We start from the raw sequence: 16,252 nt of genomic DNA on the forward strand, positions 1-16,252 counted from the left end.
CCAGTCTGCTTGCAGTAGAAGCACTCAGTCTCAGGCTTAGGTCCAGACTTGGGTTTCTTCTCTTGAGCAGCAACTTGTTTGCTGTTCTTCTTGAAGTTCCCCTTCTTCTTCCCTTTGCCCTTTTTCTTGAAACTGGTGGTCTTATTGACCATCAACACTTGATGCTCCTTCTTGATTTCTACCTCCGCAGCCTTTAGCATTGCGAAGAGCTCGAGAATAGTCTTGTCCATCCCTTGCATATTATAGTTCATCACAAAGCTCTTGTAGCTTGGTGGCAGTGATTGAAGAATTTTATCAATGACACTATCATCAGGAAGATTAACTCCCACTTGAATCAAGTGATTATTATACCCAGACATTTTGAGTATGTGTTCACTGACAGAACTATTCTCCTCCATCTTACAGCTATAGAACTTATTGGAGACTTCATATCTTTCAATCTGGGCATTTGCTTGAAATATTAACTTCAACTCCTGGAACATCTCATATGCTCCATGACGTTCAAAACGTCGTTGAAGACCCGGTTCCAAGCCGTAAAGCATGGCACACTGAACTATCGAGTAGTCATCAGCTTTGCTCTGCCAGACGTTCTTAACGTCATCAGTTGCATCAGCAGCAGGCCTGGCACCCAGCGGTGCTTCCAGGACGTAATTCTTCTGTGCAGCAATGAGGATAATCCTCAGGTTACAGACCCAGTCCGTGTAATTGCTACCATCATCTTTCAACTTAGCTTTCTCAAGGAACGCATTAAAATTCAACGGAACAACAGTACGAGCCATCTATCTACATCAAACATAGACAAGCAAAATACTATCAGGTACTAAGTTCATGATAAATTTAAGTTCAATTAATCATATTACTTAAGAACTCCCACTTAGATAGACATCTCTCTAGTCATCTAAGCGATCACGTGATCCAAATCAACTAAACCATGTCCGATCATCACGTGAGATGGAGTAGTTTCAATGGTGAACATCACTATGTTGATCATATCTACTATATGATTCACGTTCGACCTTTCGGTCTCCGTGTTCCGAGGCCATATCTGTATATGCTAGGCTCGTCAAGTTTAACCTGAGTATTCTACGTGTGCAACTGTTTTGCACACGTTGTATTTGAACGTAGAGCCTATCACACCCGATCATCACGTGGTGTCTCAGCACGAAGAACTTTCGCAACGGTGCATACTCAGGGAGAACACTTCTTGATAATTTAGTGAGAGATCATCTTAAAATCCTACCGTCAATCAAAGCAAGATAAGATGCATAAAGGATAAACATCACATGCAATCAATATAAGTGATATGATATGGCCATCATCATCTTGTGCTTGTGATCTCCATCTCCGAAGCACCATCGTGATCACCATTGTCACCGGCGCGACACCTTGATCTCCATCGTAGCATCATTGTCGTTACGCCATCTATTGCTTCTACAACTACCGCTCCCGCTTAGTGATAAAGTAAAGCAATTACAGGGCGTTTGCATTTCATACAATAAAGCGACAACCATATGGCTCCTGCCAGTTGCCGATAACTTCGGTTACAAAACATGATCATCTCATACAATAAAATATAGAATTCACGTCTTGACCATATCACATCACAACATTCCCTGCAAAAACAAGTTAGACGTCCTCTACTTTGTTGTTGCAAATTTTACGTGGCTGCTACGGGCTGAGCAAGAACCATTCTTACCTACGCATCAAAACCACAACGATAGTTCATCAAGTTAGTGTTGTTTTAACCTTCGCAAGGACCGAGCGTAGCCACACTCGGTTCAACTAAAGTTGGAGAAACAGACACCCGCCAGCCACCTGTGTGCAAAGCACGTCGGTAGAACCAGTCTCGCGTAAGCGTACGCGTTATGTCGGTCCGGGCCACTTCATCCAATAATACCACTGAACCAAAGTATGACATGCTGGTAAGTAGTATGACTTGTATCACCCACAACTCACTTGTGTTCTACTCATGCATATAACATCAACGCATAAAACCTAGGCTCGGATGCCACTGTTGGGGAACGTAGTAATTTCAAAAAAAATCCTACGCACACGCAAGATCATGGTGATGCATAGCAACGAGAGGGGAGAGTGTGTCCACATACCCTCGTAGACCGAAAGCGGAAGCGCTATTACAACGCGGTTGATGTAGTCGTACGTCTTCACGATCCGACCGATCCAAGCACCGAACGTACGGCACCTCCGAGTTCAGCACACGTTCAGCTCGATGACGATCCCCGGACTCCGATCCAGCAGGGTGTCGGGGATGAGTTCCGTCAGCACGATGGAGTGGTGACGATGATGATGTTCTACCGATGCATGGCTTCGCCTAAGCACCGCAACAATATGACCGAGGTGGAATATGGTGGAGGGGGGCACCGCACACGGCTAAGGAACGATCACGATGATCAACTTGTGTGCCTAGAGGTGCCCCCCTGCCCCCGTATATAAAGGAGCAAGGGGGGAGGCCGGACGGCCCTAGGGGGCGCGCCAAGGAGGGGGGAGTCCTCCTCCTAGTGGGAGTAGGACTCCCCTTTCCTAGTCCAACTAGGAAGGAGGAAGGGGGGAGGAAACAGAGGGAGAGGGAGAGGGAAAGAGGGGCCGCGCCCCCCTCCCCTTGTCCAATTCGGACTCCCCATGGGAGGGGGCGCGCCACCTCCTGGGCTGCTACCCTCTCTCTCCCCTCAGGCCCACTAAGGCCCAATACTTCCCCGGGGGGTTCCGGTAACCCCTCCGGCACTCCGGTTTTCTCCAAAATCACCAGGAACACTTCCGGTGTCCGAATATGGTCGTCGAATATATCAATCTTTATGTCTCGACCATTTAGAGACTCCTCATCATGTCCGGGATCACATCCGGGACTCCGAACAACCTTCAGTACATCAAAACATATAAACTCATAATAAAACTGTCATCGTAACTTTAAGCGTGCGGACCCTACGGGTTCGAGAACTATGTAGACATGACCTAGAACTGTTTCTGGTCAATAACCAATAGCGGAACCTGGATGCTCATATTGGCTCCTACATATTCTACGAAGATCTTTATCGGTCAAACCGCATAACAACATACGCTGTTCCCTTTGTCATCGGTATGTTACTTGCCCGAGATTCGATCGTCGGTATCCAATACCTAGTTCAATCTTGTTACCGGCAAGTCTCTTTACTCGTTACGTAATGCATCATTCCGTAACCAACTCATTGGCCACATTGCTTGCAAGGCTTATTGTGATGTGCATTACCGAGAGGGCCCAGAGATACCTCTCCGACAATCGGAGTGACAAAACCTAATCTCGAAATACGCCAACTCAACATCTATCTTTGGAGACACCTGTAGAGCTCCTTTATAATCACCTAGTTACGTTGTGACGTTTGGTAGCACACAAAGTGTTCCTCCGGTAAACGGGAGTTGCATAATCTCATAGTTGTAGGAACTTTGTATAAGTCATGAAGAAAGCAATAGCAACATACTAAACGATCAAGTGCTAGGCTAACGGAATGGGTTAAGTCAATCACATCATTCTCCTAATGATGTGATCTCTTTAATCAAATGACAACACATGTCTATGGTTAGGAAACATAACCATCTTTGATTAATGAGCTAGTCAAGTAGAGGCATAGTAGTGACATTAAGTTTGTCTATGTATTCACACACGTATCATGTTTCCGGTTAATACAATTCTAGCATGAATAATAAACATTTATCATGATATGAGGAAATAAATAATAACTTTATTATTGCCTCTAGGGCATATTTCCTTCAGAGGCCGAGGAGGAGGTGCGCCAGGCCGCGGCGGCCCAGGCGGCAGCACTCCCAGTGCCGGCACAGCCCGCGCCCGACATGGCTGCGCTCTGGAACACGGCGTTCAGCTGGGCTGGTCCGACGCTGATGCTCATCGACCTCACTGACACCAAGGACGACTAAGGAAGTCCTGGATTGGGGTGTCCTCGGACAGCCGGACTATATGCTTATGCTGGACTATTGGACTATGAAGGTACAAGATTGAAGACTTCGTCCCGTGTCCGGGTAGGACTCTCCTTTGCGTGGAAGGCAAGCTTGGCAATTCGGATATGTAGATTCCCTTCTCTATAACCGACTTTGTGTAACCCTAGCCCCCTCCGGTGTCTATATAAATCGGAGGGTTTAGTTCGTAGGACAACAGCAATCGTGATCATAGGCTAGCTTCTAGGGTTTAGCCTCTATGATCTCGTGGTAGATCAACTCTTGTAATACTCATATCATCAAGATCAATCAAGCAGGAAGTAGGATATTACCTCCATAGAGAGGGCCTGAACCTGGGTAAACATCATGTCCCCCGCCTCCTGTTACCATTAGCCTTAGATGCACAGTTCGTGACCCCCTACCCGAGATCCGTCGATTTTGACACCGACATTGGTGCTTTTATTGAGAGTTCCACTGTGTCATCACCATAAGGCTTGATGACTCCTTCAATCATCTACAGCGATGCGGTCCAGGATGAGGTTTTCCTCCCGGATAGATCTTTGTATTCGGCGGCTTCGCACTGCGGGCCAACTCGCTTGGCCATTTGGAGCAGATCGATAGCTACACCCCTGGCCATCAGGTCAGGTTTGGAAGCCTGAACTACACTGCCGACATTCGCGGAGATTAGATCTTCGACGGATTCGATCCCATGGCAGATACACCCCACAGTCGCGATGAGCATGACCTAGATCTGCCATTGGATGGTGTTCAGGAGATCACACTTGCAGCTGCCCTGGCTTTAAATCTAGTGCAGATCATGCCATCCGAGGACGGGAGGATGGACCCCACCACGGAAGCCGCACACTCAACGGCAATAGAGCCGAACACATATTTCACTTCCAATGAGGTCTGTGTCATCGGACCCTCGGACTCGTTCCGGCCATAGGCTCCGAACCGCGCACATCCGTGCCCAATGGATCTAACTGGGCACCGATCACGGAGTTTAGCTCCGCAGATATCTTTTAGCACTCGCCCTTGGGCGACGTGCTAAACTCATTAAAATCTCTCTCCTTGTCAGGAGACTCTTGGCCGAATTATGTCCGGCTCGAGTGGGAAGCGGACGACGAAGGAATTCGTTACCCACCCACCACCCACTTAATAGCCACTGTCGACGACTTAACCAACAGGCTTAATTTCGACTCCGAAGACATTGACTGTATGGACGACGATGCCGGAGAAGAACAGGAACCACTGCCCACAGGACGCTGGACAGCCACCTCATCGTACGACATATATATGGTGGACACACCCAAAGAAAACAATGGCAAGGATCAGAAGGATGCAACAACTCCTGAGAAGCAGCCAAAATGCTGACGTCAGCGGCGCCGCTCTAAACCCCGCCATAGCAAAAACAGCGATACCGGTACAAGAAAGAATAACACCCCGGACGATGCCGAAGACAACGAAGACCCCGCAGACCCAGCAATGGAGCAGGACGAGCAAGGAGGCTGCGAACACAGTCTAGGGCCGCTATCCGATCACAGTGATGCCGAAGACAAAACTTATAAACCTGTCTCCGGAGAGGAGAATAGTCCGGACGACGATGCATGCATCATCCCAGAAAAACACTTGGAACAAGAGCACCTCCACAAGAGACTTATTGCCACCGCGAGAAGCTTGAAGAAGCAGAAGCAACGGCTTAAAGCCGCGTAGGACACGCTCAACCACAGATGGAATGAAGTGCTCGACACTGAGGAAAGATACGGCGGTGATCGCCAGACAACGAGCTACCCAAAATATAAGATGCTGCCCGAATTCGACGACGAGGCTATCGCGCCCATTCCGCCGAAAAACAATACGGCCGATCTGCCAGACCGGCCACCTCGCGGCCGAGACAAAGTGGCTAATGATGCCGCACACAAATAAGAAACCCACAAAGGAAGGGAGGTCGCAGCCAAGTACCAGAAACATGATCTACATGAGCACCTGGACAAAAGAGCTGGCATAACCAGGTCCATCTATGGATCTAGGAAACGTGTTCCTATGCAGGATCACGACCACCAAACCGACTATACTGATCGACTACCAGCTCGGAATCAACACTGAACACTACAACCGTCGGACGCATGCCACATCAAAGCCAAATACAGGGGCGCCGCACACCCCCTGTGCTTCACCGATGAGGTGCTGGATCATGAATTTCCAGAGGGGTTTAAACCCGTAAACATCGAGGCATACAACGGAACGACAGACCCTGTAGTCTGGATTGAGGACTTTATTCTTCACATCCATATGGCTCGCGGAGACGATCTCCACGCCATCAAATACCTGCCCCTCAAGTTGAAAGGACGAGCTTGGCACTGGTTGAAAAGCCTCCCCGAAAATTCCATTGGAAGCTGGAAGGAACTCGAGGACGCTTTCAGGGCTAATTTTCAAGGGACCTATGTCCGACCTCCGGATGCAGACGATTTAAGTCACATAATCCAACAACCCGGAGAGTCAGCCCGTAAGCTTTGGAACAGATTTCTCACCAAGAAGAACCAAATCGTCGACTGTCCGGATGCCGAACCCCTAGCAGCTTTCAAACATAGTATCCGGGACGAATGGCTTGCCAGACACCTCGGCCAGGAAAAGCCAAGGACAATGGCAGCCCTAACAACTCTTATGACCCGCTTTTGCGTAGGCGAGGATAGTTGGTTGGCCCGCAGCAGCACCAGCGATCCAGGCACATCCGAAATCAGGGATGGCAATGGAAAACCACGACGCAATAAAAATAAACGTTGAAATAATGAAGACAGCCCAGACAATACAGCGGTAAACGCCGGATTCAGGGGCTCTAGACCCGGTCAACAAAAAAAGCCATATAAAGGCAGCAGAGATGGTCCGTCCAGCCTAAATAAAATCCTAGACAGGTCCTGTCAGATTCATGGCACCCTCGAGAAACCTGCGAATCACACCAATAGAGAATGCTGGGTCTTCAAGCAGGCCGGCAAGCTAAACGCCAAACACAAAGGGAAGGAGCCGCTAAGTGAAGATGAGGACGAACCTCGCCCGCCGAACACTGGGGGACAGAAAAAAATTCCATCAGAGGTCAAAACAGTGAACATGATTTATGCCACCCACATCCCAAAGAGGAAGCGCAAACGCGCACTCCGAGACGTATGTGTTGTAGAGCCTGTCGCCCCCAAATTCAACCCATGGTCGGTCTGCCCAATCACTTTCGATCGCAGGGATCATCCAACAAGTATCTGTCATGGGGGGTCAGCTGCCTTGGTGCTCGACCCAATAATCGACGGATACCATCTCACCCGAGTCCTAATGGATGGCGGCAGTAGCCTTAATCTGATATATCAGGACACTGTCTGCAAGATGGGGATAGACCCGTCAAGAATCAAACAAAGCAATACTACCTTTAAAGGAGTAATACGAGGCATATAGGCCCGCTACACGGGCTCTTTAACATTGGAGGTTGTATTCGGTTCTCCCGACAACTTTCGAAGCAAAGAACTAATCTTCGACATCGCTCCATTCCGTAGCGGCTATCATGCACTACTCGGAAGAACGGCCTTCGCTAGTTTCAATGCAGTACCGCATTACGCTTATCTCAAACTCAAGATGCCCTGTCCATGTGGCGTCAACACAATCAGCGGAAACACAGAGCGTTCTCTTCGTATGGAAGAATACGTGGCAGCTCTAGCAGCCGAATCACGGATGGCATTTCCAACCCGAGCAACTCATCGGTCTTTGAGACCACGGACACGGCTAGATGTGTTCGGTGCACACCTAGTTGTAGCAGCCCAGATAAACCTGAGCTTGATTAACGGCTATGCCCCCATATGTGGTGCGAGGGGTTGCCTGCATGTAAAGGGTCCATAGTTCGGCTTGACCCTATTTACACTCAAGAGATTGAATTTTCACGGTTCATTAAGATCAACCGACTTTGTGCATGGTCACACCAGATTCTTTCACCTAGGTTTTTCTTTTTTTTTACAGATGACCATCATGCTATACCCTTCAAGGATACGGCACAATGGAGACAAAGGCGCAGACGTGCAGTAGGGCCCCGTTCAAAGGTTTCTCTTTAGATTAAGACTCTGTGTAACCTTTTTATTGTCTCTTGTTGTCTCACCCCCTCCTGGCACTTAAAATGACCAAGAGGGATACCGGCGTTCTTGGCGAACCTATGATTCGCCGTTCTAGAATAGACGTTACAGAGGCAGCAACCAGTGTGTTTTTGAGATCTATGCTCTCACCACAGGCGCTCTTTCGTCACGCCGGATTGATGCACGTACCTTGAAATTCAGGGCTCATTATCGAGGGCTGTATTCAGCCCAGTATATGTTGTAAAGTCTGAATACCTTTGGGAGTGTTCGGCGTCGCGAGTTTGGCCTTATATGCATCAACTCCGAATCATGTCTTTGGTCAATAGTTGGGTTTGCCCGGCTCCCGTGTTTTGCTACCTTATGTTCCGCTCTATCGGCTAAGGTGGCACAAGGAGAACTACTGCGATTGTGCCCTAGTTCATCCGGATGAGCACCTCAATAGAGAAAGCCGAAAAATGACTGTCATGATAAAGCAAGAGACTGGTCAACCACTCGATGACTCAGCGGAATCTTCGTGATTCCTTCGCATTAACAAAGGACCGGTTTCCCGGTCACGTATGTAAACGCACCGTATTCGGATAAACACGGACATACCAGGGGCTATAAAGTAGTCCCACCGTCAAACTCCTATGGCTAAGTGAAAGTGTTAAAGCTATATAGTCTGATTGCCTCGTTCGACGCGCTACCACCTCCTTAACGGACCAAGACGTTGGATCAAGTGTGATTACGTGCTTTGTCGAACACCCCCGCATTATACGCGAGGGGGCTGAAGCCGACGACTACAAACTTTCAGATTATATACATATATACATAAGCGGCTGCACAGGAGGCACTACAATACTTCACGGGCAAAAGTATAAATATAGCCTTTATTATCAAAAGCATTGTTTTTACAATCAAGATACATGTCATTCGAACATGATATTCTTTGAGCACTGAGCCTCTATTAAACGGGCACCTTCTAAGACTTCTTCAAAATAGTGCTCGGGCGAGTCCTGGCCCCCGGGTGGACCCCTGGTTGCACTATCGGTGGCATCCATCTTTGCCCAGTATGTCTTAACACAGGCAAGGGCCATCCGCGCACCCTCTATGCACGCCGACCGCTTGACAGCGTCGATATGCAGCACCGCACGAATAAATCATTGCACCAAACCAAAATAACTATCCAGACTTGGTTCCTTCGGCCACAGGTGATCCACGACGGCCTTCATGGCAAGCCCGGATAACCTATGGAGCTCGGCCCATTTGGCCATTTGCTCATTCAACAGCAGCTGACGCCTTGGAGTACTGAACTGCGACCAGAACAATCTTTCCGCTTCATGATCTTTTTGATCTTCGAAATACTGTGTTGCATCGGCAGCACTCTTTGACAAATCCAAGTATGCTTCTGAAGAACTCCACAATTGATCAAGAGGGGCATACTTCGGATCACCGAATTTTGTTCGCAATAAAAAGGGCTTCCCAACCGCGATCTCACCGGCTTGCCGGAGCTCCTCCCGAGCCGCTCTGATCTCAGAGCGAGTTTCCTTCATTGCCTGTAAGGCCTTTTTTAGGTCAGCCATTTTCGCTTGGTTTTCCCTTTCGAGAAGCTCATATCGGCTAGCGGCATTTTGTAACTCAAGAGCCATGTTGGCCATTCTATCCTCACTTTGGCGAGCTTGTTCGGCTTTTAATTCACCAGCTGCCTTCACGGCAGTGACATTGCTTCTCCTGGCTTGCTCCTTGGCCTGGGCAAGCTCAGCCCGAAGGGTCTCCACGACGGCCGCACCATCTGCAGTCAAAGCATATTATAAATCCTAGCATCATGATCTTATTAATGTTCGCCGACCACCCAAATATACATACCCTGGGCCTCGTCAAGCCTCTTTGTTCACAAGCATGATGTCTTCATCCGCCACATCAAGTTGTCGCTTCACTTCGCCAAATTCGGCAGCCCGGGCAGCTGCCGGGACTGCAGCCGCCTGTGTACAAAATTGGCAAAATCTTTACCTGAGATTATTTTTATTTTCGATCCTCGGATCACCCCATTAGAATGGCAACCAGAGTCTCAAGGGCTACTATCTACACACAGTGCACTTTGCATTTACCGTATAATCAGAAAATACCACATTGCGTACCTCAAAGCCTCTTAGCAGGCTCGTAAAAGCTTCATTCAACCCGCTTTTTGCGGACGAAATCCTCTCAACCACCGTACCCATTAAGGTACGATGTGCCTCTGAGATAGGCGCTTGCTGCAGGAGACCCATCAATGTATCCGGTTGTATATTGGACAGTCCGGGACTTTTTCTGTTGGTCTCTCTAGGAGTTGAACACCTCGTACCTCGGGCGGCCGAAGAGTTACCTTCTGGCCTTTGCGGATCGGGAGAGATCCTCCGGGACGACACCTCAGGGTCGTCCGCCTCATGAGGTGGAGAAGTAGGAGGAGGCGTTTCGCTCTCCATCATCTCCGGAAGAAGATCCCCCTAGGACGAAGATTGTTGAGGGAGGCTATAACCCGAACTGCAAAACATATGTCTCAGTCGTTATTCTCAAGAAAAGAACGGGGTATGCATACAAAGCACCTTTGTTCACTTACTGCTCGGTTGACGGCTGGCCCCCCTGTGGGCGCTGTGCAGCAATGTTGCCCTCCGGGGCAGGGCCCCTGATAAAGGCTTCTTCCCTCGTTTGGAGACCTCTACTTCCAACGCTTCGGGGACGGCCCTTTTCTTCCCGTAGGGAGAGGGGATACTAGGTTCTCCTCCCCGTTCATCCTCCGACACGTGAGTACCAATTTCCCCAGTTACGATGCATAGCGTACCTCTAGCGTGAAGTTCGCTTTCGGCTTCCCCATTCCTCTCCTTGTCCTTCCCTGATGGCACTTGATAAGGTGCACAAGCCAACATCCTGGTTAATACAGGGTCCGTCGAATCTTTGGGAAGAGGGGTCGAACACCTGATCCTCTCCGTCTTTCTTATCCAGCCCTGGCCGAGGATGGTTTTTTAGGATAATGTTGTGACAAATATAATGACAGCATGTTCGGTTGTGGATTTACTTACCTCGGTATCTGGATGGTTGCAATCAAGGCCTGCATCCTCTGTTGTGTCCACACACTTTATTCGTGATCCAAAGAATAATTGATACATCCCTTCGAGCGTCATGCCGAAGAAGTGTTGAACAGTTCGCGGTCCTTCCGGGTTGAACTCCCACATACGGAGAGGTCGACGTTGGCATGGCAGGACCGAACGAACTAGCATTACTTGGGTTACTTTGACAAGACTGATGTCCTTCTTGATGAGATCCTGAATGCGGCTTTGCAATGTCCGCATGTCATCAACCGATCCCCAGTCCAGCCCCTTGTTGACCCATGATGCAAGCTGTGGCGGAGGAGCAGAGCGAAAGGCTGGGGCGGCCGCCCACTTTCTACCTCGGGGTGCTGTGATGTAAAACCACTCCTGTTGCCATAGGTTAGAAACTTCCGGGAAGGAACCCTTTGGCCATGAAGCATCGACACCTTTGCTTATTATGGCGCCTCTGCACTCTGCGTGTCGCCCGTCGATCATCTTTGGCTTCACATTGAAGGTCTTGAGCCATAAGCCGAAGTGTGGGGTAATGCGGAGGAAGGCCTCACACACAATGATGAATGTTGAGATGTGAAGGAAGGAATCTAGAGCTAGATCATGAAAATCTAGCCCGTAATAGAACATGAGTCCTCTAACAAAGGGATGAAGACCTAAGCCTAGCCCTCGGAGGAAGTTGGAGATGAATACGACACTTTCGTTGGGTTTGGGAGTAGGAATAACCTGCCCTTGAGCAGGAAGCCTGAGAAGGATTTCGGCGGTCAAGTACCTAGCCTCCCTAAGCTTCGTGATGTCCTCCTCTGTGACAGAGGAGGCCATCCACCGTCCTTGAAGGCTGGATCTGGACATGGATGGAGGTCCAAAGCGCTCGAGCTGAGCCTTGGGTACTGGAACTCGAGGTGGGGGAAGGGGAGGATCAAGCGTGGAAAGAAAGGGACAGATCTTGACCTCTTCATAAAGGGGATGAATGTCATGTTGGGGAACGTAGTAATTTCAAAAAAATTCCTACGTACACGCAAGATCATGGTGATGGCATAGCAACGAGAGGGGAGAGTGTTGGCCACGTACCCTCGTAGACCGTAAGCGGAAGCGTTATGACAACGCGGTTGATGTAGTCGTACGTCTTCACGATCCGACCGATCCAAGCACCGAACGTACGACACCTCCGAGTTCAGCACACATTCAGCTTGATGACAATCCCCGGGATCCGATCCAGCAAAGCTTCGGGGATGAGTTCCGTCAGCACGACGGCGTGGTGACGATGATGATGCTCTACCGGCGCAGGGCTTCGCCTAAACTCCGCGACTATATGACCGAGGTGGAATATGGTGGAGGGGGGCACCGCACACGGCTAAGGAACGATCCGTAGATCAACTTGTGTGTTATGGGGTGCCCTCCTGCCCCCGTATATAAAGGAGGGAGGGGGGAGGCCGGCTGGCCCTTGTGGGCGCGCCAAGGAGGAGGAGTCCTCCTCCTAGTAGGAGTAGGACTCCTCCTTTCCTACTCCTACTAGGAGGGGAAGGGAGGGGAGAGGAGGGGAAGGAAAGAGGGCCCCCCCTCCTAGTCCAATTCGGACCAGAGGGAGAGGGGGCGGGTGGCCCACCCTGGTCGCCCCTCTCTCTTTCCACCAAGGCCCATGTGGCCCATTATCTCTCCCTGGGGGGTTCCGGTAACCCTCCGGCACTCCGGTTTTCTCCGAAATCACCTGGAACACTTCCGATGTCCGAATATAGTCGTCCAATATATCAATATTTATGTCTCGACCATTTCGAGACTCCTCGTCATGTCCGTGATCACATCCGGGACTCTGAACAAACTTCGGTACATCAAAACTTATAAACTCATAATAAAACTGTCATCGTAACGTTAAGCGTGCGGACCCTACGGGTTCGAGAACTATGTAGACATGACCTAGAACCATTCTCGGTCAATAACCAATAGCGGGACCTGGATGCCCATACTGGTTCCTACATATTCTACGAAGATCTTTATCGGTGAAACCGCATAACAACATACGTTGTTCCCTTTGTCATCGGTATGTTACTTGCCCAAGATTTGATCGTCGGTATCCAATACCTAGTTCAATCTCATTACCGGCAAGTCTCTTTACTTGTTCCGTAATGCATCATCCCGTAACCAACTCATTTGGTCACATTGCTTGCAAGGCTTATAATGATGTGCATTACCGAGAGGGCCAAGAGATACCTCTCCGACAATCGGAGTGACAAAACCTAATCTCGAAATACGCCAACTCAACATGTACCTTTGGAGACACCTGTAGTACTCCTTTATAATCACCCAGTTACGTTGTGACGTTTGGTAGTACCCAAAGTGTTCCTCCGGTAAACGGGAGTTGCATATTTCTCATAGTTACAGGAACATGTATATGTCATGAAGAAAGCAATAGCAACATACTAAACGATCAAGTGCTAGGCTAACGGAATGGGTCATGCCAATCACATCATTCTCCTAATGATGTGATCCCATTAATCAAATGACAACACATGTCTATGGTTAGGAAACATAACCATCTTTGATTAATGAGCTAGTCAAGTAGAGGCATACTAGTGACGCTATGTTTGTCTATGTATTCACACATGTATTATGTTTCCGGTTAATACAATTCTAGCATGAATAATAAACATTTATCATGATATAAGGAAATAAATAATAAATTTATTATTGCCTCTAGGGCATATTTCCTTCAGTCTCCCACTTGCACTAGAGTCAATAATCTAGTTCACATCGCCATGTGATTTAACACCAATATTCATATCTGTATATGATTAACACCCATAGTTCACATCGTCATGTGACCAACACCCAAAGGGTTTACTAGAGTCAATAATCTAGTTCACATCGCTATGTGATAAACACCCAAAGCGTACTAAGGTGTGATCATGTTTTGCTCGTGAGAGAAGCTTAGTCGACGGGTCTGTCATATTCAGAGCCGTATGTATTTTGCAAATATTCTATGTCTACAATGCTCTGCACGGAGCTACTCTAGCTAATTGCTCCCACTTTCAATATGCATCCAGATTGAGACTTAGAGTCATCTGGATCGGTGTAAAAGCTTGCACCGATGTAACTCTTTACGACGTGCTCTTTTATTACTTCCATAATCGAGAAATATTTCCTTGGTCCTCACTAAGGATATTCTTGACCAATGTCCAGTGATCTACTCCTAGATCACTATTGTATTCCCTTGCCAAATACAGAGTAAGGTATACAATGGGTCTGGTACATTGCATAGCATACTTTATAGAACCTATGACTAAGGCATAGGGAATGACTTTTCATTCTCTTTCTATTTTCTGCCATGGTCGGGTCTTGAGTCTTACTCAAATTCACACCTTTGCATCACAGGCAAGAACTCCTTCTTTGACTGTTCCATTTTGAACTATTTCAAAAATTTATCAAGGTATGTACTCATTGAAAAAACTTATCAAGCGTCTTGATCTATCTATATAGATATTGATGCTCAATGTGTAAGCAGCTTCACCGAGGTCTTGCTTTGAAAAACTCTTATTCAAGTATCCTTTCATGCTATCCAAAATTTCTATATCATTTCCAATCAACAATATGTCATCCACATATAATATTAGAAATGCTACAGAGCTCCCACTCACTTTCTTGTAAATACAGGCTTCTCAAAGAGTCTGTATAAAACCATATGCTTTGATCAACTCATCAAAGCGTATATTCCAACTCCGAGAGGCTTGCACCAGTCCATAACTAGATCGCTGGAGCTTGCACACTTTGTTAGCACCTTTAGGATTGACAAAACCTTGTGGTTGCATCATATACAACTCTTCTTTAATAAATACATTAAGGAATGCAGTTTTTGACATCCTTTTGCCAGATTTCATAAAATGTGGCAATTGCTAATATGATTCGGACAGACTTAAGCATCGATACGAGTGAAAAACTCTCATCGTAGTCAACACCTTGAACTTGTCGAAAACCTTTTGCGACAATTCTAGCTTTATAGATAGTAACACTATCAGCGTCCGTCTTCCTCTTGAAGATCCATTTATTTAACATGGCTTGCTGATCATCGAGCAAGTCAATCAAAGTCCATACTTTGTTCTCATACATGGATCATATCTCAGATTTTATGGCCTCAAGCCATTTCGTGGAATCTGGGCTCATCATCGCTTCCTCATAGTTCGTAGGTTCATCATGGTCTAGTAACATGACTTCCAGAACATGATTACCATACCACTCTGGTGCGGATATTACTCTGGAAGACCTACGAGGTTTGGTAGCAACTTGATCTGAAGTTTCATGATCGTCATCATTAACTTCCTCACTAATTGGTGTAGGAATCACTGGAACTGATTTCTGTGATGCACTACTTTCCAACAAGGGAGAAGGTACAATTACCTCATCAAGTTCTACTTTCCTCCCACTCACTTCTTTCGAGAGAAACTTCTTCTCTAGAAAGGATCCATCTTAGCAATGACTAACTTGCCTTCGGATCTGTGATAGAAGGTGTACCCAATAGTTACCTTTGGGTATTCTATGAAGACGCACTTCTCTGATTTGGGTTCGAGCTTATCAGGTTGAAAACCTTTTTCATATAAGCATCGCAACTCCAAACTTTAAGAAATGACAGCTTAGGTTTACTGCTAAACCATAGTTCATACGGTGTCGTCTCAATGGATTTAGATGGTGCCCTTTTAACGTGAATGCAGCTGTCTCTAATGCATAACCCCAAAACGATAGTGGTAAATCAATAAGAGACATCATAGATCGCACCATATCTAGTAAAGTACGATTATGACGTTCGGACACACCATTACATTGTGGTGTTCCAGATGGCGTGAGTTGCGAAACTATTTCACATTGTTTCAAATGAAGACCAAACTCATAACTCAAATATTCGTCTCCACGATCAGATCGTAGAAACTTTATTTTTCTTGTTACGATGATTTTTCCACTTCACTCTGAAATTCTTTGAACCTTTCAATTATTTCAGACTTATGTTTCATCAAGTGGATATACCCATATCTGCTCAAATCATTTTGTGAAGGTCAGAAAATAACGATACTTGCCACGAGCATCAACACTCATTGGATCTCATACATCGGTATGTATTATTTCCAATAAGTCAGTAGCTTGTTCCATTGTTCCGGAGAATGGAGTTTT

This window comes from Triticum dicoccoides, chromosome 3B (assembly GCF_002162155.2).
Source record: "Triticum dicoccoides isolate Atlit2015 ecotype Zavitan chromosome 3B, WEW_v2.0, whole genome shotgun sequence".
NCBI classification, from domain to species: domain Eukaryota; kingdom Viridiplantae; phylum Streptophyta; class Magnoliopsida; order Poales; family Poaceae; genus Triticum; species Triticum dicoccoides.